The 25,031-nt window shown below is 43.3% G+C and overlaps 1 long non-coding RNA gene across 1 annotated transcript; it reads left to right on the top strand.

Annotated features, from left to right (window-relative positions):
• Nucleotides 1-6,658: 6,658 nt before the first annotated feature.
• Nucleotides 6,659-23,834, top strand: LOC146685144 (uncharacterized). Its single transcript, XR_014917250.1, has 2 exons — nt 6,659-6,766; nt 22,781-23,834. It is a non-coding gene; the product is annotated as an uncharacterized LOC146685144 (long non-coding RNA).
• Nucleotides 23,835-25,031: the final 1,197 nt, after the last annotated feature.

Below are 25,031 nucleotides of genomic sequence, written 5' to 3'. Positions count from 1 at the left end.
ATGGATTATTTATTCAAATTATATGTTATATTATACATATTCTCTTTAAGAAAGTTTAGCTCTATGATTTTGAAACATTTTAACTTGCAACATCTGAGCAATCAGTGGTTAATAATAATTAGCCAGTGCCATCACTATTACTAATTAAGGAAAAGTAACTATTAATAGTTACTATTAAAGGTATTATTATTATTTTTTTAGATTTTCAGTGCATCGGTTCATCTTCTCTGATCGTGATGTCATTACAGACTGTAATCAGCAGATGGCAGCAAGACAGCATCAGTGTCCCATCAAGCCAGCGTAGGCACCCTGAACACAGAAGTAAAGCTGATAGATCAGAAACACCAGCACATTACTTTAATGCTATAGCTGTCAGCATAACCCTCTCTGCTTTCAGATGGTTTCTTCCAAACGCGGGCTGTGAATGCAGCTTCTGTGTTAAAGCTGTTAAGAGGCTTTTCTATCCTGATGGAGTGACAGCGACAAAGATTGTGCCAGAAGCACGGTATCAGATGTGGAAGGCAGAGGATGGCTGGGTTAAAAAGTGAAGCAGGGACTGTGAAGACATGTGAAGTTCTGTGTTTATGCGACACTTTTAAAGACAATGAGAGAGCAGAGAGGTATCTCACAAAGAAAATGTTTCAGAAAGTGAGGCTGGTACAAGGTTATTCCAGTAAAAGTACATAGTACTAACTGAAAGAACAATAAAAGGCAAACAGTTATGTCTGTAACTTCTGTTCCCTGAATATACAGGGAAGTGAGATATAGCGTAGTATATGACATGTGAGGTTGTGATATTCCACACTGTGTGTTGTACCAACTGAAAGGGAACCTGTGTTTAGATACAAACAAAGACAGAAGTCATATTATTCATGCAAAAGTAACTATTCTGCTCTCCTCTTGTGCCTGGGTGCAGACATAAGAGTTAGGGTATAACAAGCTTTTAAATTTGTGTTTTCAGGCCATTGTTTCCACCTTAAAAGCTCAGAAGTGTGTCAGAATGATTTCTGTCCAAGATTTCCAGCACATTACACAACATGACACACAATCTGTGTTCTAGGTTGCTTCTTAGGAACGTGCACATCTCAGCTGTATCACTGAGGCTGGCTGAAAACCACAGGTCAAGCAACACTGTCTAAGGATTATTTAGCAAACTAGCAACAACACTTCTAACCTTCTTACTCAGATCTTAGGTGTTTGAAAAAATGTCCTAGTATGTGACTTCCTCTGCCTCCTCATTTCCTTCTACTTACTGCAGCCTTAAAGTGCATCGACCTTGAAAAACCCAGGCTTGCAAAATTACAGTCTAGTACTCTCAGTTGGTAAACAGCTCCTTTAAAAAATTTATTTTGGTGTCAGATTTTTAAATATATTTATAAAAACATTTTAAGTATTCATGAGCTGCAGCATCAACAGCTCTAATCGATGTGAAAAATGACAGTCTGCTCTATGGGTTCAGCTTCTGTGTCACAGACGTTACCTCACTGTTCTGCTGTGATGTCACTGCATCTCTCTCCCTCTCCCTCAGACTGTCGTCTTTTTCCTCGGTTTCTGCTCTGTACTCTCCTCTGCATCTCCTTCATCTGTCTTCTTTTCTTCCTCTGCCTGTCGTCTTTTTATTCGTTTCTCTCTTCCACTGGTTACAGCGCTGCAGCAGAGACTCTGATATATTTTCAAATCTGTGCTTTAAAGCCTGTTTATATTTAGATAAGTGCAGCATTTGTACACATGCAAACACACACACACGGACAAGAAAAGTCTTCCTTTTCATTTCAGCTCAGGGGTCCGCCATGGAAACTGGGAAAGACAATTGAACTAATAGTCTTCACCGCTGACAGTGTCATCTAGAGTGGATAGCCTACTATTCAAAACAACACAACTTTCCCAAGGCATCAAGTGCAACTGCTTTGTCAGATGCTTTCTGCATCTTCCCGCTGTGGCATCAGCGCCCTGACAGAGTGGCTGCCTGGATGTAACGTTCTACTTTTAGAGATCTACAAAGTTCACATTAGGTGGTTACTGGAGCAGTGATGTTGACATAAATTGCATGTTTGTCAGCCAGGAAACTGTGGTTGGCTTCAGAATTGGTGTTTTGCACATCAGTTTTTTTCATAGGTAAGTTTAGGAGAGGAGTGGGGCCTGGTACAATGGTATCCTGCTCATCCACAGCACACTTCTACTGGCATACAGATATCTAATTGTTATGATATGCAGGGAGCAAATCTTATGTCTGGACTCAAATGCAGGACACCAAGCAGGCGGAACAAGATAAAATAAGCCTTTTATTAAGTGAACATCAAAATCGACGATGATAAAACATAAATCCAAAGAGAAGTCAAAAATGAAAAAACAAAATAGAGGAAAGAAAAAGAATGACAGTGGTGAGTGGAGATGATAATAACAAATAAATGTAATTATAAATAACTAAATGCTGCTAGTCTAGCAGTAAATGTGGGGGAATATACTTCAATGAGGCAACTTCCACCAGCAAATTTATTTCATTTGTTTACTTTGACATTAGTTAGCTCAACTAGCAAAAGTTAGCTAAGTTAGCTAAATTATCTTAGCTAACTTCCACTAGCAACAAATTGGCTGTGTCCCAATTCCTAGGCTGCATCCTTCGGAGGCTGCATTTGAAGGCTGATTACGTCACAGCCAGGCGAGAATATTTTCAGGCGAGAATGTAGATGTGTAAACTTCAAATATCTGCTCGGTTTATCAAGACATCACATATTTGCAAAAGTGCTGCGACGTATGCGGAGACGTCTGTTACCCACCAGCTCGTTAGCTAGCCGGGAGTTCAAGGCTCACTAGAGCCGGCGAGAACAGTGAACTCCCAGCACATCGTTTTCAGACCCCCCGCGGTCTTTCGCTACTTAAATTAAATATGATATATAAAAATGTTATTGTTTGGCTTCATCAGTGTTTGTTCCTGAGTAAATCAGTTTGGCTGAGATTAAAGTTATAGTTTTTACACAGCTGAATAAACATCAAACAGAAAACTGAATAAACAGAAGTGTGAGATGGTCGAGAATAGGGATGGGTGGGTGGGTGTCCGTTCTGACATAAACGGTAGTAACCAGACCGAAAAGCAGCGCACATTTCGGTGCTTTATTTCGGTGCTTTTTTTTCCTGAGCTGTGATACACTTCTAGCCAATCATTTTACGTTTCCGAGGATAGTAGGCGGGTCCAGGTACGTACGTTCTTTTAGAGCAGAGCTACAGATTAAAAATGCCCAAGGCAAAGCGGTCAAAGTCTGGCTGTACTTCACAGCAAAAGATGCAAACTCAGCAGCAACAAGTGCTTTAAGCTGATACTGTGATACTGTCAAAGGAGGTAACACCTCAAATCTGATGAAACACCTGGCGACGCATAGCGTTTTTTTTAAAAGCCGAGAAATGCGCCGTATTTAATAGCTTGCTGCGAGACCTCACACCGAGCGCATCTACTGCGGGTGTGGTGCCTGTTATCAGACCCGGAGTTAGCAACATACCCAAAAACCCGAAGAGGAGAGTCCTGGCCCCTAGCCCTGCCAGTGTAGCAGAAATGATGAGGATGATGATGCAGCAGCAGCCGTTCTTCTCTGCGTGAGTAGCTTAATGTTGTTTGTGTGTAATTTACGTTGAGTAGGCTCGTTATTACATTGTTACACAGTGAGGGGTGGTGAGGGAAACATCAGACTTCACTCCATCCCAATTAAAGTAATTGTTTTATTGTCTCTTGCCAACATCATGCACATGCAGACAGCAACTTTTCAAAATGGCCCCCAATCCATTTCCTGCTCCCTTTAAATACTCTAAAGACACACCTTCTTAATACAAGACCGGCCTATAAAAGAGCTGCAATTGAGGCAGGCTTCCTCTTTACTGGGAAAACAAGATGGCCACCACAAAGGTAACCTGCAACACTTTGTTACTTAAATGCTTCCCAACATACATTAATGCATGTAAAGTGAACTAGCAAACATCATCATAGCTACATGCGGCTGTCTTCTTGTTTGATGGCAGATACTTCCTTCACCCTGGCCAAAAAGGCTAAAATGACCAAAGAAAAAGTGGGAAACAGCTAAACATGAGAGGTTTTTGGACAAAGTTTGTGTTTTTTCCATTGTTTAAGCACTGCTTCCAGCCAAGAGTGATACCATATATGCCCCACAGCTGCAGAAAAGGCTAACATTGTTATCTTTTTACAAAAAACAGCTGAACATGAGAGGTTTTTGGACCAATTTTGTGTTCTCCATTCTTTAAGCACCGGTTTGAGCACCGTTTGAGCACCGGCACCGTTTCAAAAGTACTGATTTGGCACCGGTATCGGATAAAACCTAAACGATACCCATCCCTAGTCGAGAATATACTCCAATGTCCTGTTATATATTAGATAGCAAGGAGCAGACAGCTGAGTTTATTCAACTCCACAGAGACAGCTGGGGACACAAATCTGAAGCCTAGGCCGTCCCATTCCACAGCCTCTTCTCTGTCTTCAGACCCGCCCACGTAGAACGCGAAGGCCGGGTCCTTTGAAGGATGTGGCCTAGGAATTGGGACAGATCTATTATTTAATTTGTTTACTTTGACAGTAGTTAGCTTAGTTTGTGGGAGTTAGCTAAGTTAGCTTAGCTAGAAGTAAAGCCATGTCCATCTCTGCATCATGAGTCGATTTTGCACACCTGGGAGTTTGAGTCATGTCACTGGCTGTCAGCTTGTTAGAGTAGCTAGCTGTATTAAAGTATAAGCTAGTTACAGTCAGCATAGTCTTGGAATTTGCTAACAAAATACACATGATTTCTGTCATTTCTAGAGTCATGTTTTATGTTTCTTTTTATAGGACTGGTGTTGTTGGTGTCTGATTATTTATAACATAACACGTTCTCATCCCAACGCGTAACATAGCGACGCATGTGAATTCTGTTGCATTCAATTGAAAACCTAGAGTGTCTCATAAGGACACTGAAGGGTACCTTTTGCATCCTGAGGCCATGAAAAATCGTGGGTATGTTACGTATTGGGAATGAGAATGCTCTGAACATAATGGCGATGAAGGCAAATCACATAATGGTAATGAAAACGTGTGCGGTTTTTTGGAGGGGGTGGGGGGATCCAGCTCCCTGTAGGTGTGTATTCAGCAGAGACTGTCTATCTAAGCACAGTCCAACTTGTTGCTAATGGTATTTAAAAAAAATCTTATACAGAGAAACCTGCCGTTGGGAATAAGAGATGCCTCTTTCAGCATCATTGCACTTTCATCGTCTGTATGACTGACTTTATGCAGCTGAACATAATAGTAAGTATCGTGCTCGTGCAGTTCAGCTGTGTGCCTTTTTGTGTGTTTGCTCTCATTCAGACAGTTGGATAAAAAGACCTGATGTTGGATGACTGTCGGGCCACCTGAAGGTTTAATCTCTCTGCCTCATTGTGTTTTATTTGCACATTTTAGTGTGTGTGTAATGCTGATGTTTCTGCACTATAATCTACAGAGCAGGTTTCATTTTGTAGTGTAATAAAAGAAAAATATTTAGCCTAAAAACATAAGCTACCAAGCTGTTTTAAGGCTAGATTTAATTTGGCAGATCACTGACATCCAGCTGCGAATTAAGTATTCGGGCTATTTACTGAATAACTTTAGTTTTAACACAATGCAAAAATACTCTGTTGTGAGAGTTTTGTGAAAGTTTCTCATTTCTTATCCCCATGTTTCATTCTGTCTGAGTTACTGTCGTTTCTAACTGCTTCCACTGTTATTATACTGCTAACAACTGACTGTGGAGTATTTAGTAATTCAGTGAATTCCAGTTGGCACCACACTGGAATTAACTGAGCTCTTGAGTGAACCGTTCTTCACAATTTGTTTGTATAATGACAATAGAGAAAATTAATTCATTCATAGTTTTGAGACAAATTTAAAGCTACAGTAAGATATTTGTATCTTATACCAACTCATGTTTCACATTTTTGTGTTATAAATTACACTGAATGATTTGTTAGACTTTTAAAAAAGCTACTACTACACTGAGGTCTTAGTTGTCATTGGTGTCCAGCTGTAGCCTGGAACTCTAAACTTTTGAGTTGGAGACAAACAAGAAGTACTTTTTCGTTAAAAAAAAAGTTAACAGATTTTTATGTATGCCAGACTTGTGAGAACATTTTTAAAAAGAACAAAAATTACATATTCTGATAGATCAGGATCCTCACAGATGATGATTTAGACCTCAAAGGGTTAAATTCTATGACAGTGCTGCAGAAAACAACCTTCAAATTACTTAACCAAAAATTACATCATCTGAAAAGCCACAAGAAAAAAAGACACGAAACGTAGCCACAGTATATGAGAAATATTCCCCAGAGGGTTCAGTGCAGAAGAAGCAATGACTGGAACCACCTCACCCCCCCCTCACTGTGGCAAAACTGCAAACAAAATGAAAAATATCACCAAGAAGTGACAGTACTACTTTAAATGCAAATAAAAGCAGTTATAAAAGCAGGTGCACTTCTTCCCAGTCATTTTTCCTCTTAAAGGCTCTTTCAAAGTTTAGAGTCCCTGACTTCAAATACTTAAGTCAGGAGAAAAACCATCTGTCCTCTGTATTGATTGTGGACGCTAGCTTATGCTATCCCTGAATCGCCCATTTCATTATGCTTTGCTTTTGGTTTATTTGTTTTAAGGCATGAGGCTCCGAGGGGAGATGCGTTTAGCTTATTGCTTTGGCGGGATGAAGCGGCACCTGCTTATTGCTGGAGTCTGGAGGTCCAAGTGGCTTCTGCACCACAGGTACACAGTCATCTGTATTTCTGTTAGACACCAATGAGCCCAGTTTAGGTCAAAGCTGAAAACAACGCCTGAACAGGGAAACCATAACACTCTGTCCTCTCGCTCTGAACGGCCACAGTCTGTTGTAGCTACAGACTTTATAAATGCTTGAAAACTTGCAGCAGCACAGTGGAAGGTTGCCTTAATTTTGCTTTGTTTACAAGATGGATGGAGCCACCATAAGTTGATTTCCAGAGAAGGTTTTACATTAGTGTTCTGCCCCCTGATAGCTTGGTTTTTAGATCCAGAAGTGACTGAATCGGGATAGGAGGGTGGAGTGCTAAGTTATCTGCTAATGCTAGCCAAGCTAGATTGCATGAGTGCTTTGCATAGATACAGGCACTGCTAATTGATGCTATTTTTCGGACTATAAGGCGCACTTAAAATCCTTTAATTTTCTCAAAAATCAACAGTGCGCCTTGTAATCCGATACACCTTATGTATGAATTCTGGTTGTGCTTACTGACCTCAAACTGATTTTATGTGCTACATGGCGCTCAAAAATCTGTCAAAAAATGTTTTAGTACCACTTTGCTAAGCTACGAAGCCGCACTGCTTGATGGATTGTTGGAACATTACAGCTACCATAGTCAGGAGCCTTGCAGAGTAACCTGGGTCCAAAACTGTCTAAATTCTTTCATCTTTAATAAAATGATCAGCGTTGCTGCTTTACCGGGTGTAACAATTAAGTTTAACATCCAGGCATCCATGAAAACAGAATTTATGAAATTTAACGGAGTTAGAAGTTAGCAGGAAGTTAGCTCGCTAGTTTCCACCTAAATATTACAGAGATTTTTGAAAAATTAAAACGTACAGCTGTGCTTTGCAACATGAATGAAGACAGAAAACTAAACAGCAGTGACGTTTGTAGGGTTACTGAAGTTGAGCTAGCTGGTATATAATGATGTGCTACGTGATTGCTAGCAACACAGCTATGTTAGCATAACATAAACACAGTGAAGCTGGAGGATGTAAGCTAACTTTTTCCCACTTGATAAAAGTAAACGTGAGGGTTCCTGATGGTTAGGAACAAATGCAATCATATGGGTGGATGCTATAAACGGACCAAACTTCAGAACAACTGAGATGATCCATCCACAATACGAGGTTAGTTATACTGCAACAACATGGGAATAGAGCAGCTGCGAGAGAATTCAACATTAATGAATCAGTGGTACGGAAGTAGAGGAAGCAAGAAGAATGAGTTGAGTCAAGTTTGACTTATCTTACTGTTCTGTTTCGCTTAATGCACCTTATAACCCAGTGCACCTTATGGTCCGAAAAATACAGTAAATACTAGAATTTCACTCCCTATAAATGGGAATAAAAATAAATGGGAAAATGCGTGCACTGCTACAAAGTTAACATTACATTCCAGTTCATTTCGAGTTGGAGATTTTTGTTATAAAAATGTTATTTTAAATGTATGATGATGAATCCTTTCTAGGCCATCTGAAGGAGACAAACAGCTTGCACAGTATCTCAAAGAACCTAATCAAACACCCAGTGTTAGTATCATGCTTGTCTACCAGCTGTACCGTCTCAAATCCACCACTATTTTTAAATCATTGTGTCAGTTATGATACTGTGATTATGATGATCATAATCCACTGACCATGTGATTGTGCTGCACTTAAAAAAATCCTTTTAATACCTCTTCATTTTCCTCTGCACTTCATTTTTGTTCTTCTTATAGCTGAATCAGAGTTTCTTTCACCCTCATGTACATTTATGTCTCTCCTTAATTTCCTTCTCACCCACCCAGATGCACCTCTCACATTTATTCCCAGTTTTTTTCCCCCTTCACCTTAATTTTCTCTCACTTCATCTCCCCCCTCTGTCTCCAGACCCTCCATCAGTGATTACACATAACCCTGAAGTAATTAAGCTAAGAACACAGATGGGGATCTGGGTCGTAAATAAACAACTGTAAGTGATATTAAACTATCAGGCAGAGCGCTGGCAGGAGGAAAGACGTCGTCAGGAGTTTTTAAACCGACGCTGGCTGAGCAGCACTTCTGACCCCACAAATTCAGAAAATGACAGTGTTAGGAAATCCTTTTCATAGCCAGTGATGCTCAGGCCAAAGCCTTGTTTAAAATGCACCACAGTTTTTTTTCTAAACAATTTCTTTTTTTGATTTAATACTATCGAATAATCTTGTTAAGATCTAGAACCCTCAAAATCAGGCTGTTTTCACAAAAACCCCCAAAAAACAAAAGACAATGTGATACCTAAAACAAGCTACCGTAACTTTAATTTTCCTCCTCAGGAATTCCAGTGTTTTCAAGAGCGCCAATCATGCAGAAATACATTGGAATTAGTAGAACATTGTAAGATGGGGGTGAAGTGAATGAGTTGGTTAGCTAAGCGTGTGATACGTCAAGGTGAGTGTAGATGCATCTGCTCTTAAAGGAAAAAGGACACTCTTTTGAGGATGCTCACTTTTTTGACTGAGAGGACAGATGACATCGGCTTTCAGTCACTTACACTGCAGGCTTGATATCCTTTCCCAGGCAATTCAGCTCCCGCTTGACCCATGTGAACTCAATAGCTCAAATGATGACAGGTGGTCTCACAAAGGATTCACATCTTGGCTCCTGTGATGATAACAACCCATGCTTTCTTTCACACCTTGGTCCATGTGACCAGTAGTGATTCTGGAGTCCTTTGGGGCCTCACATTCATGAGTGTGACTCTCGGCCATGCACATTTGATCAAGTGTCATGATGACCAGCACAGCCAATTAAGTTGACCCAATCCTCAGTTATACTTTCTGCATCCATGAATCTGCCAAGGTCTGCTCTGGTCCAAATTACTACACATACCACAGCAAACTTAGAGCTGAAAAGGTGTTGACTACTAAAGGAATGACTACTCAACCACTGGGTCTCCAGGTGTCCGTGTCCACAATAGACTATTATTAAGGCATAATGTTAAAAATCAAAGTAAACAAAAGAAACAATGTAATCCCCCACAGTTATTACTATCTACTCATGACTGTCCACCTTTTCCCCCTCTTCCTCTTTTTTCTTCTGTTTTTACACATTGCCACAGCTGTAGTTTAAAGTTGTCAGTGTGCGTTGAGACCCCACTCTGGACACCAAACAGTTGCCCGCCCCACTTGGTGGCAAGCAGCTCCTCCCCATGTAACTCACTCACATGATCAGTAGTGGATCAATGACCCTCAGGACCACCACCAAGCAGACAGCCTTGCTAAGGTCTGATTTAGAGTTAATCAGGGAATCTCTGTAGAGCCTACGACGTAAGCGGCTGACGTTGTTGCTGTCATTTATAGTTGGGCTGGTGCAATATATGTTAATTAGCCTGTGGTTGTGGACAAAAACAGTAAAAGAGAAGTCAGAGATTTTAGAGTGATCATTGCTTGAGAGTGAGCAGGTAAGTATTCAAAACTTAAAAAGAAATAAGCCAGTAGGTGTGCTAGCCAGGGTGCAAATGTAAAGCCAGTCTTCTAGGAAGGAAGAGAGTGTTACAGGCCCCACTATGATGGGCGCGTAGCCAGATTACGATCCTGTAAAACAGGAGAGAAAGTGAGCACAGGAGACACGCTGCCGTTCGCCTGGTCAGTCTTGCCAGAATGGAAAACTTACGGCAGCTATGCACCCGACTCAGTTCCCAAAGCACGCTGCTGCCCCCTACTGTCCAAAGTGTTATACACTCTCCTGGCAACAGGGAACTTACATGACATTGTGGCTTTAAATTACACCAATAAACCAGCAAAATAAAACATGCAAAATAATCTCCATATATCACGACACTTAACTCACAATTGTGACCACATTTCTGTGTGGATCACATGCTCCCAAACAAAAAAAAGATGGCTCCAGACATTTCAAGAAAATACACAAAAAGTTCACACTTCTTAACACTTTAACTCGCTCACCTAGAAACAGTTCTTGATCTTCATATTTCAGAGCGAAGGTATTTCGTCAGTGTGTGTATCAATATGGGTTTGTGTATGGTACAACAGTGCAGGGGAATGGTTGGTATGGGATGTAGTGTGGCACAGTGAGGGGTGGCATTCCCCAGACTGGCAGGGCCTGTACTGTACAAAGTCCAGCGGGGTTAAGTGACCCGTGTGCTCGGTAAGATGGCTGGCCCAGGGACTCGTATGTGAGAACCCGAGGGGGTTTCCTGCCCCTGGCGGATCTCCTCACTGTGGCTTCCTGAGGAGTCAGCGGTCGAGCCTCATCACCCTCAGTCATTGTCTCTGGACACTCCTCCGCATCAAGGTGTTCTGGATCAGCAACAGAGCAGTCTGCAATTTGGTTTTCACCTTGTTCTTGTTCAACTTCTCTTTCAGGAGAAGTGCCTCTGGGTTGCTCTGCCATATGACCTCCTGACCGTGGCATGTATATTTGTTTTCCAGGGACATTCTGGGCTCCTTCAATATTTCTCTGGGACTGATGCATTGGTCTCAGATTCTTTGTTTGGCGTTGAGCCTGTGGTGATACTCTGAGCCAGTACTGCACTCTGGGTGCTTCACTGTCTGAGTTTTCAGAGTTGCTGCTTTCGGGCGTCTCCATCCCATCATGTCCCACAGCAGGGCACTCCTTTTCCTTCAAGCCCCTCTGGATGGCAATGGCCCCCTCTGCAGGTCAGGTAAGTCCACAGGTAGATTATTTACAAGGTGTAGAAGGTTTCTGTGAAGTATGCGGGTTTTAGCACCACCTGCCTCAGAGCATACTTTGTAAATGGGACTGTCACCCACTTGTTCCTTGACGACATACACAGTTTGCTCCCAGTAGGGTCTCAATTTTCCAGGTCCTCCCCTCTCACTCATATTACGGACTAGGACCCTGTCACCAGACTGGAGAGTGACTGTGTTCTGTATGTGACGATCATAATACTTCTTACCCCTTGCACTGGAGTGCTGGCTATTCTCAGCTGCAATACGGTAAGCCTCCTTCATCCGTGATGCCCACTTTTTGGCATAACTCTGAGGTGTTTCAGATTGATCTCTGGTTAACAGGCCAAAAATTAGGTCTACTGGGAGGTGGGGGTGCCGACCAAACATGAGGTAGTGGGGTGAAAACGTCCTGTTAAATCGCTCGGCTGGGTTGCCCTGTGGATGATATGGTGTCGTCCTCGAGTGAGCAACCCCAGCCAGGCGTCGTAGGGCCATGAACAGGTCATTTTCAAATTCTCTGCCCTGGTCATGGTGTAGCCGCCTTGGAAATCCAAACCTGGGGATGAAGTCATTGAATATCTTCTCCGCCGCCGTCCTTCCCGACTTGTTTTTCGTGGGGTAGGCCTGAGCAAACCTGGTGAAGTGGTCGATGACTACTAAGATGTACTCGTAGCCCCCCCTACTGGCTTCTAGGTGCATATAGTCCACAGACACCAGTTCAAGCGGCGCAGAAGTGGAGATTGATCCCATCGGGGCTCTGATCTGTTTGACCGGCTTCTTTTTCTTAATGCAGGGGCATTTCCTGGTCACATACGCTTCAATGTCCCTCTTCATAAAAGGCCAGTAAAAACGGTCCCTTGCCAAGTGAATGACCCTCTCTGCCCCAATATGACCCAGGTCATCAGGAAGATGTTTCAGCACTAGGGGGTGGTATTGTGTTGGAAGCACAAGCTGTCTCCGCTGTCCTGCCGTGCGATACAGTAGTTGGTTTTCGATATTGAGCTTTCCCCACTCGTGCATCAACTTCCTCACAGGGCCACTGGCTCTCCTTCTGTCGTCATTCGTTATTACTGTTTTTGTTTCTTTCAGTTTGATCAGTTCGCTGATAACAGGATCCCCCCTTTGTGATGTCACCAGATCACTGTGACAGACTGTAAATGGTGATCCGTTCACCGGTGGCTCCGGGCATGTTAAGCTCAGGGCAGCAACATATGCAACGTCCTCTGTCTTTGCTGACTCACAACCCTCCCAGGCAGCATGGACAGCGTCTCCCGTGAGCTCTTCCGTACACTTTGTGAGATAGGTGTCGATGTCAAGTGGGAACCGGGAGAATGTGTCCGCATCTATGTTCACCTTCCCCGGCCTGTACTTGACATCGAACCGGAAATCTGCCAGCTCACCCACCCAGCGGTGGCCCACCGCATTAAGCTTTGCAGTGCTCAGCACATAGGTGAGGGGATTATTGTCCGTATAGACTGTGAAATGGGGTGCATAAAACAGGTAATCCCTGAATTTCTCACATACCGCCCACTTAAGGGCGAGGAACTCCAGTTTCCCTGAGTGCAGGTTATAATTTTTCTCAGCAGGGGACAGAGTTCTCGAGCCATAAGCGATGACCCTCATTCTTCCACCCTGGCGCTGATACAACACAGCGCCTAGTCCCTCCTTAGAGGCATCTGTGTGGAGTACAAACGGGAGTTCAAAGTCTGGATACGCCAACACGGGTGGGTGCGACAGAGTGTCTATCAGCTGCTCTAGTATCCTCTGGTGCTCATCTGTCCACACGATAGGTGTCTTTGATGGCAGCTGGGCCCCCTTTCCCTTCGTGAGCTTTCCACTTGTTACTGCTGGGGCGGTTTTCACATTCAGCAGCTCGTAGATTGGCTTAGCGATGCTAGAGAAGTTTTGGATGTACATTCTGTAATAGCTCAGGAACCCAAGCAGCTTCCTCACCTCACCCACTGTATTGGGTGTTTTCTCTTGCAGCAGCCTGATCGCATCAGTGTCTTTTGGGTCAATCCTGACACCATCAGCTGAGACCAGCCGGAACAGCTCACATTTTGTGGGCCGAAGCTTGACACCATGGGCTTTTAGAGACCTCAGGACCTGATGTACTCCCTCGACATGCTCGTCAAAAGATTTTGCGTAGCAGAGGATGTCGTCGAGATAAGGGATGCAGCAGCTATCACGCAGGGAATCTAACATCTCCTCCATGCTGCGTTGAAAAGCGGCTGGGGCATTGGAGAGCCCAAATGGGATCCTCACCCATTCATAGAGACCCCAAGGAGTGATGAATGCTGTCATGTGTCTGGATCCCTCTGCCATGTAGCCCTGGTGATAGGCTTTGCCTTGATCCAGGATGGTGAACCAGCTGTGGCCTCCTAGTGTGTCTATGAGGTCCTGGATGCGAGGCAGTGGGTGGCGGTCTGGTACAGTCTTTTGATTTAAAAGCCTGTAATCGATACATAATCTCAATGTTCCATCTTTTTTTCTGACACACACGACAGGTGCTGCGTACGGTGACTTTGACTTAACTATCCACCCTTTGGCAAGCAGATCTTGGATGTATTCTTTAACCTCTTTGTAGAGGGGTTTGGGCACTGCAGCATAGGTTCGCTGTACTGGGATGTTGTCCTTTAAATTTATGGACATTTGCAGGCTTGGAATACACCCTATGTCTTCGTCATCACAAGCAAAAGCTCCTGACTCCTCGTATAGCATTTGTTTCACCTTTCTCTGTTGCTCATCACTTAGGTGACTAACATCCACTGGCGGGTGCCACAGTGTAGTAGGGGGCAGGTCACTCATGGAGCTTGGTGGCGGGTCAGTGTTGCCCCGGGCTTGACTGTGCTCGCCGCTTGGGCTGCCTGTTCCTATTACTCCATCAATAGCTTCAATGGTGCCTAGGACCGTGGAGCTGGGCAGGACCACCGTCTCGGTAGAGTGGTTGGAAACTGGTACCTTCACGAAGGGTCTCTCATCCTGCTGGATTGCCAATAGCCCTTCACCTATACTCAGTGGCAACAGTGGTGTGTCATCTAGGTTAGGTTCAAACAGCACGAGTGGGCTAGAGTCACTAATGTCTAAAGATACTCCACACCTAATATACGCTACTTGACCAGGATTAATAGTGGCACCTTTCCTGCCCACCTTTACAGTCGCATTCTGTTCTACTTTTGGTTTGGTCTGTATGAAGCTTACAATAGCCTCTGCCTTTGCACTGTTGATCTCTAGGGCACCAGTCAGCAGGTTGACGAGGATGGACATGATTTTGGGTCTGCTCTCGTTACTCTTGATGAGTTCTTGGATGACATTAAAACCAACCAATGGTCTTTCTAAATCTAGTCGACTAACTAGAAAAGGTACTCTAATGGATAGATCTGGATCGTTGTTGCCTTGCAGGTTTACCACCACTTCCATCCACCCATCATATGGCACTGCCTCCCCCGTGACAGCAGTTACACTGAGTTCCTCATCCATTAGTTCACTCAGTGGGCGGATCTCTTTTTCAGGTAGGTACTTGTTCTTCCAGGCGTGGTCTATGATGCTCACATTTGCCCCTGTGTCTAACATGGCAGTCACTGCATAGCCGTTCATGCTGCATTTCAATAGGGATTTTCGGCCAATCAGTGGGGCAACTTTCTCAGGTGGGGGTAGGTGGTTACCCATCTGTAAGCTCATAGACTGGTCCCTCTTTCCTAACTCTAGTACTGTGGCATCATGGGGCTGGGATTTGTCCCTTGGATTGGTCAGGGGTTGCCCCTCAGCCCTGACCGGCACTCGTTTCCCGACTGCATATTCCTTTTCAAGCAGCCAATAGCACGATGGCCTACTTCTCCACATGAAAAGCAGTGGTTACAGCTTGGCCTGCCTTGGGCTACACACTGTGGACACCCATATGATCTTTGTGTCTTTCTGTCCGATTTGGTCTTGTCAGAGGCACTCTGTTGGACAATTTGATGGGCAGCCCCGGGCACCAGGGCTGGAGCAGTGAGCTTTCTCAGTGTCTCCATGGCCTCCGTTAGAGCCTCGACCTGAGCACTCAGTCTCTGAATTACATTGTCTTTACCTTTGACTCTAGTCTCGCCCACAACGGCGGTCATTCCCTCTGGCTCTGCAACTGTGCTGTGGGCTTGTGTGAACTTCCGGCTGGCGCTACGCCCCAGTCGGCGTTTTCTCTCGTTGTCCTCCATCGTGGTCTGGATAACCTGTCTTAAGAGAGCTTCATCAGAAACAGTGGGGTTAGCCAGGAGCGGCTTCAGGTCCCGCCTGAGGTCCTCGTGCCTTTCTCCCATGCCTTGATAAACTGCGTTCAGGAACACGCCCTGGAGTGTGGAGGCATCATACTTTATGACTGAACTTGCCTGCTTGGATGTGAACGTTATTCTCTGTTTCAGTCCGATCATGCGATACAGGAATTGCTGTGGAGATTCGTTCTCGTGTTGTTTAGCACACATCAGTTCCTGAAAGAGCTCGGTGCTGGTTTTCTCTCTCAAATGGGACTGTAGGAAACTTTTCAGTTCTGTAACTGTCAGGTCTTCCTCGTTCACAAGCATGTCTTTAAAGTTTCCACCCTTGATTACGCGTAGGACTCCTCTAATTATGTCGTCATCTGTGTGTTGTTCCCTGCGACCGTCATCAATCTGTTTGCAGATACTGTTAAAACTAATGTCCGATGCAGTATCAGTTATTTGCCCACCATGTATTTTGAATTCCTTCCTCTGTAACAGGGGCAGGTCGCGAAGGGCAATCACACTCTCGTGGGCTGGGGCAGGCAGTGCTCCTGCAGCCATGTGGTGTTGCTGGGGAATCAGTGGATGTCTGATGTCAGTTGGTGGTGAGTTAGTGGCACGAGGCCCGCTGATGTGACCGCAGCTACCCGTCCTACACTGTGGTCCCTCTGGGTCAGGTGCGTTGATGCTGTGTCTGTGAGATTTGTTCTGCCCCTCCCCTGAATCTGTGAGCAGTTGGTGTATGTCAAAGTTGGGGGTTGCCACTTCGGGAGCGTAGCCACCCATGGGAGATATATGTTTGCCATTAATGTTATCACTGGCTGGTGGCATCACAGGCGTCCCTTCACCACTAGCCAGATTTTTGGGGGGTGGTCTACCCTTATCCCGGTTAGTAATAACCAAGTCAATAGTGTCTTGTAAACATAACAACATGACCAAGCCCTCATCCTCTAGCTGTAGGAGTGTGGAGCTGTTCATATAAGCAGTGATGTACTCAATACAACCTTCCTCATCGTCCTTGTTTAGCCTTTCTGAGTCCAGTTCAGCCACCGGGTCAAGGTGAGTTGCAATGTCGTGTGCTTCATCAGCCGTTAGCTGGTAGAGTTTCTTTTCGATGGACCAGCTGAGTCTTCTCCTCTCGTCGCCTGACATGACTTTTGTTGCAGCCTGGTGGCGTTACCGGTCCCACCCTCTTTAGCAACACTGTCACTTTGGGTCCAATGATCACTGGATCAGCCGGACGTGCTCCTCAGACGCCGCCGATCCCGGACGAGCCCCCAGAAATCTGTTACAGGCCCCACTATGATGGGCGCGTAGCCAGATTACGATCCTGTAAAACAGGAGAGAAAGTGAGCACAGGAGACACGCTGCCGTTCGCCTGGTCAGTCTTGCCAGAATGGAAAACTTACGGCAGCTATGCACCCGACTCAGTTCCCAAAGCACGCTGCTGCCCCCTACTGTCCAAAGTGTTATACACTCTCCTGGCAACAGGGAACTTACATGACATTGTGGCTTTAAATTACACCAATAAACCAGCAAAATAAAACATGCAAAATAATCTCCATATATCACGACACTTAACTCACAATTGTGACCACATTTCTGTGTGGATCACAAGAGCACTGACCAATGCAGAGAGAAGGATACAAGGAAAGGTAGAGCAGTGAGAGCAAAGATAAAAACAGAAAGAAGCTGGGAGTAAAGGTGGGTGTAGCTGCTTTGTATCCTGGCTTTGTGACTTTTTACAACATGGAACACACAAATTAACAACTGATGGCCCTGATAATTAATCATGTAGAATCAGCTGAATAATTCCAAGACGGCTTCATTGTAGCCAGAGAATATATTTTACATAACTAATAAATAAAAATCAAGAAATAACATTTGAACTGACGTCATATTATCATCATACAGTATCTCCAGAGTTCTTCCAGTTAATAACGCTGTGTTATTCTCTCTCTCTTTTTTACTGTGGGATCAGCAGCAGCAGACCTGTAACACTAAAACCAACACTCATGGATGTTCACTTGGAACCTGACACCTGAAAAATAAATCTGGTAGAATTTGAAAAAAAAATTGCATTTAATTTTTTTCTTAAATACTTAAAACGCTGTGAATTTAAAAAAAAAAAACTACCGATGAGAAATCCTCTAAAGACCTAAAAATATCTTCCACCCAAAATAGCGACGAATGTGTGGCAGTAAAAATTGCCTTTCACCCATCCAGTTCTCGATCATTTGCCTCTCTTCTCCCATCCTTCTTGTAGGGGGCCCATTAAAATCCTAATGAGACTGTTGCCATTTCTGGAGAGCGAGATCGGAAAAGTAATTCATCCTCATTGCTGAAGCTAAATAATTGAAGCAGCTAAGGCTTTGGGAGATAGAGGCTACTGAAGTTTGGTGAGGAAAGTCATTGTTATTCATCACAGACGCTTATTTTTGAATCACAATCTGTTAGTAGCCAAAGTTTTAGCCCATGTGTGAGGAGTTTCCACAAAATGAACAATAACTGCTAAAGGTTTGGAAGGGAATTATACGGAATAAAGAACCGTGCAATCCATTGAAAACTAATCACAGCAGTTACAGACTTCAACATGGTTATTGTGTTCGTATCCAGGTTGAAATGACGATGAGGTGATCAAATTTTACTCTGCAGTGCAATCTAGATGTCAGTTAAGCCTTAAAATATAAATGGAAGACTAAAGGAAGAAGATTCAGCTACTGAGAAAGATCAAAGGTTTAGAATAAATGCATTTCTTAGAAAAGGCTTGATGAAATCCACTTGGCAGTTCAGCACAAGTGGCCTGCACGTGATACCTGTGTTTACCCTGCAGCGGTCTTCCACATGGTGTGGAGATGATCTACTTAAAGGAAGATCATTCTTAATCCAGTCGCTTGTGCTCCTGAACTGAAACAGTGCTCAGTATCCAATCTGAGTATTAGGATTTTAATCAGGCCGAATTAGGATGAATTACTTTGGAGGTTCAGATTGCTGGCTTCTGTTCACCGTCACTAACACTAAACAGACATGAAAGAGTTAACCAGTGACTAGCTAAGTTTTTTTTTGGTAGAACTCTGAGCTTGTTCTCTGTACAGTTTTCTTTTTGCGCCTACCATTTCCCAGTTTCTCCATGTTTGTGTTCATGTCTCTGTTTTAGTCATTTGCTGTTTTATTAATGTAATTTCTTTCTCTTGGTGATTTGGCTGGTTTTACATCGTGCCTTTGTCTGTTTCCCTCCATCCCGATGGTCTACCCCACCCTCACTCGTTGCACCTTTTGTGCAACAGTCCAAATGCATTTGCAGTGTGTGCCCTTTGTTAATTGTTGGTTTGTCCTTTTACTTACCTGAAACCCTCACTGTGTCCTCTTTGTACTTTTGAGATTTTCTTTTTGGCGCCCTTGATTACTTTTTTTTGTCCTTGATTCTCCAGTCCTCTGGTGTTTTGCGCCCACCACCATTTAATTGCACATTTACTTGAAATGAAAAAGACCTCCTGGTTTGCTATTCTTGCCTACAGTGTCCAGTGTTGTTGGCCCTTTATTGACTTTAACATTTGAGGTATAAAGCTGATGAGGCATAACATAAAGAAATGGGACAGAGTTTTTGAAGCTAGGTTGAGAAGAGAGATAATGATCTGTGAGCACTACAGATGTGATGTTTTCTTTGAGAGTTCTGATGGAGAAGTGTAGAGGAGGTCCGGGGGAGTTGCACTGTGTCTTTCTAGAGAAAGCATATGATAGCATGCCATGAGAGGAACTGTTATACTGCATGGGGACGTCAGGAGTACCAGAGAAGTACGTCAGGGTGGTGCAGGACATGTATGAGGACAGAGAGAGAGAGAGTGGTGAAGAGTGTGGTAGGAGTGACAGATGGGCTCAAAGTGGGGGATCAAGCATTGGCTCTGAGCCCCTTATTGTTTGCAGTGGTGATGGACGGATTGACAGATGAAGTCATGCAAAATTCTCTGAGGCTTTGATCTGTAATGAGAATAGGGAGCAGGTGGAGGTATGCTCTGGAGTAAAAAGGAAAGGAAGTTAGACAGAATACATGTGTGTGAATGAGAGGGAAGCAGGTTGAAAGGTGAAGCTGCAAGGAGCAGAGACTGAAAGTAGATCAGTTAAAATACCTGGCATCAGTCATCCCAAGCAACTGCAACTGCACAAGAGACATGAAGAAGAGAGTGCAGGCGGGGTGGAGTGGGGGGGGGGGGGGAGTAGAGTGTCAGGGGTGTTTGTGGGGTTTGTGACAGAATGATAGCAACATGAGTGAAGGAGAAGGTTTAGACGATGGTAGTGAGGCCTGCTATGATGTGTGGTTTGCACACAGTGTCGCTAACAAAAAGACCGGAGGCAGAGCTGGAGATGTTAAGGTTTTCATTGGGAATGTCCAGGATGGACAGGATTAGAAACGAGTCCATCCGAGGCTCAGGTCAAGCAGTTTGGAGACAAAGTCAGGGACGCAAGGCTGAGATGGTTTGGGCATGCACAGAGGAGGGCTGGTGGATATAGTGGAGCTGTCAGGCAGGACGAAAAGGGAAAAACCACAGATTTGTGAAAGTCATGAAGGAGGATATGCCAGATATGTAATCGTAATGTAATTCTTGGTGTGACAGAAGACGATGCTGGAGTTGATCCACTGTGGTGGAATTTATTCATTATAATATTACAATAACTACATCGCTCGCTACTATTTCTTACAATAGGACACAGACTGTTCTCATTCCTGGGGCAATAAATACCATTGCTATGTCAGACGCTTTGGCATTGCATGGATAAGCACGCAGTGTCCTTCTATGGCAAATTTAATGAAGAATATATGAAAACACACCCAAATGTGCCTCAACTAACCAGTAAAAGTGAAAACAAAAAGTGAGTAAAACTAAAGTAAACTGATCAGTGAGGAAAAACTAAGCAGTGTGGACGAGGAATACAGAGTTCATCACGCAACATCAAAGGTATGTGCCTTTTTTCACGTCACGCTGTGCGCACGTTATTTTTTTACATGAGATGAATTGCAGAATGGCAGATAGAGGCAAAATACTGTTAATCTGACTGTCTGCAGGTTTTACATGCTTACATACACACACGCAGTTACTGTCCCTCCATTTACAAAGGCAGAGGCGTCACAGTGTGATTATTTTACGTGTAGTTGTTTTTTTTTCATGTGTAATAATATTCAACATTGCTATCAATACATTTTTCAAAAAATGCCTCTCTGTGCGAAATGGGTTTAAAAACATAAACAACTGTTTGTCCGTGATTTGAACAGCCCAGCGCTGCTCCCAACGAAGGGAAAACCAGTTCTGCAGGGAGACCTACCTCGGCACTTGTGCAGGTGGAACCAAAGGGAAGATTTGCTTCACCATATTTTCTAGTCTTTAGCTTAGCATGAAGTTGGTTTGGAAACATATTCAGCTATGCTTCATCTCCTGCTTTGCGTTTGTGTGGCCACCCGTGATAGCAGTGTCCAAGCGTTTTGTTCCCCCCCCCCCCTTAGGGGCCGGGCCCCACACTTTGGGAAGGTCTGGGTTATAGCATTTGTCTTGTGCAATAAGCAGGATCACCTTTGCGGTGTGTTCTATCTCTATTCCCAAAACCTAATCAAGGAAGAAAAAATGCCAGATTAGCTTGGGTAAAAGACTGAAAGTTGAGGCACACAACGAAGTGTGCAGCTGGTAAAGTTTCTGGGTTGCCTTTCTTCATAACAGCCATCCTCAAGATTCCCTCCATTTAAAGCAATGGATTATCAGGGATTCTAACATCTAGTCCTTTTACTGAATCAGAATAACCAATACAACTTTTTCCTGGTTGTAATCAAGTAGTTTTAGTGTTTAAACCTCACCATGAAATAAAATTATAAATAATGAGCAATCAGTAAGTGTAAAAAGAGCCAAACACAAAAAGGCTAGCACATAAACCACGGTTGGTCTGTCAAAACAATGACAATGACACTAGCATTGTAAAATACATTGGCAAAAACTAAGATATACCACCAGTCAATTGATGTTGAGCCCACCCTAATGATGCGAACCTCTAATGCTTTTTTGCTGCTGTCGTCGGCTCTCTATCTCACTGTGGGCGATGCTGCCACGAGCCAGTCAGCCAAACTAGTACCAACCGTATCCACAATGCCTTAAAGAGGAAATAATCAGTACAGATTTAGCCTGTTTTCCCTGATTTTGATGACTATTTTGTGCTTGGCAGGTCCACAAAGGACCCTCATGTTGGCTTCAACTAAGAAGCCTCTCGTGTTTATATCAGTGTTGTGTTTTGGCCCGTCTCATCATTCTCTATCTTTTCATACATCTCATTTCATTTTAAGGGGTAACAAAGTGCTGCAGATAAAGGAGCAAGACTTACATTATTTATGGTGCAGTACAACTAGTCCGCAGAGCTTAATATGGGATCAGTGCTGTGAGCCAGTGGTGGCTCTCAATCACATTGTTCCCCGGTGGAAACATCAATCAGCCTTTAGACAGTGAATGATGGATTTACTCAGAGCTTAGACTGTTTGGACAGACAAGTCAAGCCTTGATTTATTGATGCTATGACAAAAAGTTTGGGGAATATATGCCCAAATCTCTCATTTCACTTCAGCTGAATGAAGGTATCACACAGAATATTGGTCTTGGTCGCAGAGAGTATAAAAGAAGTAGACACATCCACTGTGCTGCCACTCACTGGTTTGTGGGCTATCATTCTGATCAGACTATGATTTATTGGAGTGGCTTTCATGGGTGGGTTAAAGATTTAGGCGTACAATAAAAAGGTTCAAAGGTTTTAGTCCTTGCATTGTTAAATAATTCTAATCGTTGCTTAAATCGATTAAATAAGTCTTGCTATTAATTAAAAAGCAACGTGTTCCTTCCAGTTTTATCTGATATCATCTTGTATTGACACCTACATCTATGCATACCTACAGATATTTTGGCAAGTCAGGTGTGATATCAAGCATTGTTATGGGAGGTTTCTAAGTTTGAATGTGTGAGAGCATGAATGTAATGCAAGGTGTTACTGGAGAAAAACACTATATCTGATCTTCTTTTGTTTCAGTTTAAAACATTATGAATAATGCGAGTTTTTCTTTAACAGGTACAAGTAACTATTCCCCTGCTTAGTTTCTCTTCTACATCCCTCCTGCCTCTCTCAACCCTGATCTCTCCTCATCCCAAGAAGAAAGAAGACTTTCCTGTAAATCCTCTGTGCAGATTCACCCATAATGCTGTGTCGTGTGACTTCTCACATACAGTGGATCCCATTTACACACCTGTCCACATAATAAGTTTCTTCCATTTCACCCTTTCCAATACCACGGCCAAGACCAAAGGGCTGTCAAAGGACATCACAAACTGTGGACCTGCACAAGGCTGAAAGATCATCAGCATGAAGGTTGGGAAGAAGGTGACAACTGTTGGTGCGATTATTTGGAAATGGAAGAAATATAAAATAACCATCAGTTGCCCCTGGTGTGGTGTTCCATGTAAGATCTTGCCTCATGGAGTGAGGAAAGAGTTTGTTAATAATCTGAGGGCTGAATGATTCAGAGAAAGTTTGGGGGAAAGTGCTGTGGTCATATGAAACCCAAATCGAGCTCTATGACATCAACTTGACCCGCCATGTTTGAAGAAAGAGAAGACCATCTCCACTGTGAAGCATGGAGGTGGAAACATTATGCTATTTGGCCTTTTTTCAGCTAAAGTTTGTCACGGTCCTGGGTTGGTGACCCAGTGTTTTTGAGTTTTTGGTTTCTTTCTCACGGCGTCTAGTTCCTTAGTCTTTTAGTATTTCTCGAGTTCTAGTTCTAGGTTTTGTTATGCGGCTCCTCTGTGTTCTGTGTTTCAAGTTTTACTTCGAAGGTCCGTGTCCCTCGTCTCATCATGTCAGTTGGAATCAGCTGTGCCTCCCTCCTGTTTTGCATTCCTCGTTTCCCCTCTGTATGTATAGTGTGTGATTACCTGTGCTGGTTGTCGGTCCGTCTGTGTTACCTCCCTGCATCACCCTGTGTTTCCTTCGTGTCTTCCTTTGTATTCGAGTTTCAGTTCTGTGCTGTTAGTTTTTCCAGTTTAGGTTTTTGCTTAGTTCTGGTCCTTGCCATCTCCGTTGCTGTTTGTTTCACCAACCTTAAATAAAGCTCAGTCGCATCTCAGCCGTGCCTGCATCTTGGGTCCTAATTTCCACACACCACACGGCTTGTGACAAGATTACATGATGGCTTCACCACACTGAGTAGCCAATGGACAGAGGCATGCAACATAAAAGCTATTGAGAGAACCTCTTTGCTTCAGCCAGTAGCCACTAAAGATGAGTCACGGACAAGGCTTTCAGCATGACAGTGACCCAAAACCACCAAGGTAACAACGGGGTGGCTAAAGAAGAAGCACATTAAGGTTATGGAGTGGCCTTGCCAGTCTCCAGACATCAATCCTATAGAAAATCTGTGGAGGGTGCTGAAATGTTGAGTTGCCAAGTTGCAGCCAAGAAAGTTAGAAAGTTTACGTAAAGAGGAGAGGGCTAAAATCCCTCCTGAGATGTGTGCAAAGCTGGTGACCAGCTACAAGAAACATCTCAGCACTGTGCTTGCTAACAAGGGTTTCCTCATGTTTTGCTTGGGGACCAAATTTTTTTAACTCAGTGACTTATAACTTACACACTATTATCAAATGTGGGTTTTTTTTCTGGATTTTGGGTTTATTTTCTTTATCTCTTCATTAAAATAAAACTACCATAACAATTAGAGACTGTTTATTTCTTTGTAAGTGAGCAAACTTTCAAATTCAGCATCAAAAATGTATTTGTGTATTTCCCACACTGTATGGTAAACGACGAGCGGCAAGACACCGTTTAAAAAGACAAATATAAGTTGTAGTCTCCAAGCACTGCAATGCAATGAGAGATGAGTTAGAAAGCTGCTCAGGTGTGACAGATGGAAAATAGAAATAAGACAACATCAACATTTAGTGTTGATGTGGTTTATAAAACAGTATTATGTTTAATAACCAAATATAATTTAAATATTCAGTTTGAACGTTGAACATTGTTCTCTATTGTTAGTGAGCAATCAGTCTCTGAATGTCTGGTTTTAGTCAGCTTGTCAGACATACATTAAAACCTCACTGCTCACATTTATATAAGATTAAGCATTTTCAGAGTGTTTAAATGACGCTCCATCCATGGGGTCAGTTTGTTTGCAGGAAGTATTCAGCAGTAAAGTTAGAATTTCTGACTTGTTAGGTCATTTTGATTGTTTGCAAAAACAATAGTTTTTCATTCGACATATGGAGTCTGAAAATTATTCTGTGAGCTCACCAAGTGAAACAATGAACAGAAAGACTGCAAAATATAA

This window comes from Copadichromis virginalis, linkage group LG20 (assembly GCF_057382275.1).
Source record: "Copadichromis virginalis isolate Kocher_CV1m ecotype Utaka linkage group LG20, C_Virginalis_male_GT1.1, whole genome shotgun sequence".
Classification (NCBI taxonomy): Eukaryota; Metazoa; Chordata; class Actinopteri; order Cichliformes; family Cichlidae; genus Copadichromis; species Copadichromis virginalis.
This window is presented reverse-complemented; position numbering and strand designations above follow the sequence as displayed.